Source organism: Rhinopithecus bieti, unplaced genomic scaffold, assembly GCF_001698545.2.
Source record: "Rhinopithecus bieti isolate Rb0 unplaced genomic scaffold, ASM169854v2 scaffold_18624, whole genome shotgun sequence".
NCBI classification, from domain to species: domain Eukaryota; kingdom Metazoa; phylum Chordata; class Mammalia; order Primates; family Cercopithecidae; genus Rhinopithecus; species Rhinopithecus bieti.
Window position 1 is genome coordinate 1,576,215 of NW_016809607.1, and position 4,854 is coordinate 1,581,068.

Here is a 4,854-nt window from a genome sequence, read left to right on the forward strand (position 1 = left end):
TATTAGTTTCCATTGCTGCTGTAACAAATCAACCACAAACAGTTGTGGTTGAATTATCTTAAAGTTCTGAATTTCAGAGGCTTAAAATGGGTCTCACTAAGCTAAACTCAAGGTGTCAGCAGAAGTGTATTCCTTCTGGAGGCACTAGGGGAAAATCCATTTCTTTGCCTTTTCTAGCTCCTAGAGGCCACCAGCATCCCTGGGCTTATGACACTATTTCATCATCTTCAAAGCCAACAATATCAAGCCAACTCCTTCTCACACTCTGGTGCTCTCTCTCTTCTGCCTCCTTCTTCTACTTATAAGGACGCATGATTACACTGAACCTACCTACATAATTCAGTACAGGTTAGGCATCCCAAATCTAAAAAATCTGAAATCCAAAATGCTCTAAAACCTGAAACTTTCTGAGTCCCAATGTGACACTCAAATGAAATGCTCATTGGAGCATTTTGAATTTCAAGTTTTCAGATTTAGGATGCTCATCCAGTGAGTATAAATTCAAATATTCTGAAATCTGAAACACTTTTGGTTGCAAGCATTTCAGATAAATGATACTCAACTTATATAATCTTCCCATTTCAAGGTCAGTTAATTATCAACCTTAATCCATCTACAACTATAATTTATTTTGTCATATAACCTAACATATTCACAGATTCCAGAGATTAGGACATAGACATACTTGTGGGCCATTATTCTGCCTACCACAAGCATGCAGAGCAGGGGAAGCAAAGTCCCAGAGTCCTGGGAGGCACTGGCCCAGGATGGAGCAGGAAGGGCCACAGGGTAGAGAACATTCCCTACAGAAGCTCTCAGTTAGGATATTAGCACTGCTGTCCAGGCAGTTGAGACTACCAGAATCCCCTGCCTCTAAGGTGGCTCCATCTCTCCTTTCAGGAAAGAGTATGAAGTGATGAATTTGTCTATACTAAGGGACTTCTCATGTCCCTCCCATGGCATAGGAGCTCCTGGAGAAAGGGTCAACACTTGACATACATAAAGAGATGACTTACCAATGATAAAATTTCAGATTTTATTTGGAAAGTTACTTGGATGACTTCTTAAATACATTATGTATTCATTGCTCAAACCACCTTTGCAATTAGGCTGAACCTTATACCGAAACAGCAACAGTCAGATCATAAGATCATCACAAGTGAGTGAGAATGAGAATGAGGTAGACCACAAAAGACCCAACACACACTCGCACATACACCCACATGTGCACAACTTTCTTATATTGTTCTTAGATGTCAAGAGGGCCTTTTTCACAAACAGAAAGTTAAATAGGAAAACAGCAACTTTTCCATTACAATTTGCTGCTGCCACCCCCGTAGGGGTGCCAGTATGGGTCAGTTAATGTCCTGTGACAAGCCAGGGTGATACTCTTTATGGGGTAGTGTTTATCTTCACCATATGTTTTCTAGTATTGACTGAGAGTGTTAATTGGTGTTTCAGGAATCAGGAGGGGGCAGATCAAGGGCATCTACTAGAGGCCTCATCATCTAGTGTCCCCCAACCCTCAATTAGTAGGTTAACACATGTCTAAATGCTCATAATTTGTGCTGATCTACTGCTTAGCCAGCAAATGGGTCCCACTTGGAATATGCTATATGTCAGCCTTACAGCTTTTCTGTCTTCTAGTTTACTTAGGGAAAAAAAAAGAGAATTTTTTTTTAATATGATGGCTACAAATAAAAGTGAATGTGATCATACTGAGGTTCCTGAGTAGTTGAAGGTTTCAGGGGCACTAGATGTCCTGATTCAGTCCCCTCCTCCTAGGAAGATCCCCCACCTTACCATCTTGTCCAAGTTCTCATCTTCCCATTCCTCATCCCATATTCCCATCTGTCTTCCTGAGCATGGATGATAATCCCTTCCCAAGGCTGTCAAGGCTCTCCTTTTACAGATCCACACCAGTTCAACTTCTCTAGGAAGCTTCCAAACTATTTTTTTGAATATTCAACCTCTGCTATGGTTTGAGTGTGTCCCCAGAATTCATGTGTTGGAAATTGGGTCCCCAGTGTGGCAATGTTGGGAGGTGGGGCCTCTAAGAGGTGATTTGGTCATTAAGACCTAATATCCCTTCCGTTCGTGCCCACTTCCCCTTCTACTTCCCTGCCGTGTTATAAGGCAGTACAAGATCCTCACCAGAAGCGGACCAGATTCAGTCGCCTGATCTTGGACCTCCCGGTTTCCAGAACTGTGAGCTAAATAAGCCTCTTTCCATTATAAACTTCCTAGTCTTCAAGTGTTATATTATAATAACAGAAGACAGACTGGAGCCAAGCATAATGACTCACACCTGTAATCCCAGCACTTTGGGAGGCCAAGGCGGGAGGATTGCTTGATTGAAATCACCCTGGGCAACATGGCAAAAGCCCATGTCTATTAAAAAAAAAAAAAATTAAATAAAAATTTAGAAAGAAAACAGACTAAGAGAACCTCACTACAAATAAAGACTTTCAAGTTAAGACTACATGGAAAGATGAACTCTCAAATGGAAAAGCTCCTATAAATGATGATGTTCAAAGTAATAAGGCTGCTAACAACATGGATAAATAAGTGCTGCAGTTTGAAGTGTTTGCAACGACTTATCTGCAGGGCAATTTGGACACAATTATCAAGAGTCCTTTAAATGTTCATTTGCTTTGACTCAGTAATTCCCCCTTAGGAATTCTTATTAAGGAAATAAAAGAAGGGTACTCAAAGACTTATGCACACTGTTTTCATCCCTAAGTTGTTTGAAATTCAAAAGAGAAATCTTGGGAAAACTTAATTCCAACAATAGAAGGGTTGTTAAATAAATGATGCCGCCATTTAAAACTATGTTTTGAAAAGTACATAACAAAATAGGAAAATGGTGAAAACACAATTTTAAGTAAAAGAGCAGGGCTCTACCGGCGGGATTTGATGGTGTGATGTCTCACAGAAAGTTCTCCGCTCCCAGACATGGGTCCCTTGGTTTCCTGCCTCAGAAATGCAGCAGCAGGCATCGTGGGAAGGTGAAGAGCTTCCCTAAGGATGACCCGTCCAAGCCGGTCCACCTCACAGCCTTCCTGGGATACAAGGCTGGCATGACCCACATCGTGCAGGAAGTCGACAGGCCAGGATCCAAGGTGAACAAGAAGGAGGTGGTGGAGGCTGTGACCGTTGTGGAGACGACACCCATGGTGTCTGTGGGCATTGTGGGCTACATGGAAACCCCTCGAGGCCTCCGGACCTTCAGGACTGTCTTTGCTGAGCACAACAGTGATGAATGCAAGAGGTGTTTCTATAAGAACTGGCATAAATCTAAGAAGAAGGCCTTTACCAAGTACTGCAAGAAATGGATGAGGATGGCAAGAAGCAGCTGGAGAAGGACTTCAGCAGCATGAAGAAGTACTGCCAAGTTATCCGTGTCATTGCCCACACCCACCCAGATACCCTTACTTCCTCTGCCAAGGGCCCAGCCTGGATGGGGATCTAGTGAACTGAGGCAACATGCTGAGAAGCGCGTGTACAGGGCGCCTAGGAAGAAGGCTCGAGCAACATGTACCTGTGATCCAAGTGTTTGGGCAGGATGAGAATGATCGAAGTCATTCACCAAGGGCAAAGACTACAGAGGGGTCACCAGTCTTTGCACACCAAGAAGCTGCCCTGCAAGACCCACCGAGGCCTGAGCAAGGTGGCCTGTATTAGGGCGTGGCCTCCTGCTCATGTGGCCTTTTCTGTGGCACGCGTTGGGCAGAAAGGCTACCATCACTGCACTGAGATCAACAAGAAGATCTATAAGATTGGCCAGGGCTACCTTATCAAGGATGGCAAGCTGATCAAGAACAATGCCTCCACTGACTATGACCTGTCTGACAAGAGCATCAACCCTCTAGGTGGCTTTGTCCACTATGGTGAAGTGACCAATGACTTTGTCATGCTGAAAGGCTGTGTGATGGGAACCAAGAAGTGGGTACTCACCCTCCGCAAGTCCTTGCTGGTGCAGATGAAGCAGTGGGCTCTGGAGAAGATTGACCTTAAGTTCATTGACACTACCTCCAAGTTCGGCCATGGCCGCTTCCAAACCATGGAGGAGGAGAAAGCATTCATGGGACCACTCAAGAAAGACTGAATTGCAAAGGAAGAATGAGCTTAATGCCAGGAACAGATTTTGCAGCTGGCGGGGTCTCAATAAAAGTTATTTCCCACTGGAAAAAAAAAAAAAAAAAAGAGCAGGATGCACTCCCATTTTCAAATTTGTTTCATATATCGAATTCTTAGTTTTTTTCTAATATTTCTTATTACTCCTACTCTTACTCATGTGGTATTAATTACCTCAGTGACCAAATGACACAGCATAAAGTAGAAAACACAGGAGTCAGTGTTTGACTCCAAATGCCTCATCCCTGACATAGATAGAATAATTGGAAAGATGAGCTGACAAGTAAAGCAATGCCTTCCCCCACACATTCTACCCCAAGATTAGGTAAAGATCCTCTTACATGAGATAAAGTAAGAACCGAAGGGGACATACAGAAGTAAAAAGCATGTATGTATTGTGTGTGTGTGTGTGTTAGGGAGGGTGTGAAATATGATGATACATTGTAAAAACAGAGCAAAGAGACACTAGGCCCTTCTTGGACAGAAACCTGGGAAAACAGCAAAGTAATGTAGAATTTCTAATGCCCAGGAAAGAAACAGCCATGTGCTATGTGTAGGCTGATAAGTCCTTCAACACACACACGCACGCGTACACACACACACACATACACACACCTGCTAGCAAAGCAGGGCAGGAGCAAGACAAATTAGTGTATCCAGGTGTGGCACAGAGTGAACAGGCCCTTTGACACCCTAACGAAATCTCCTGCAATCCAA

At 43.4% G+C, this 4,854-nt stretch overlaps 1 pseudogene across 1 annotated transcript; it reads left to right on the forward strand.

The window, feature by feature from the left end:
* Positions 1-2,924: 2,924 nt before the first annotated feature.
* LOC108540674 (60S ribosomal protein L3 pseudogene) lies at positions 2,925-4,126 on the forward strand (annotated as a pseudogene). Its single transcript, XR_001888731.1, has one exon. The product of XR_001888731.1 is annotated as a 60S ribosomal protein L3 pseudogene (transcript).
* The last annotated feature ends 728 nt before the right edge of the window (positions 4,127-4,854 follow it).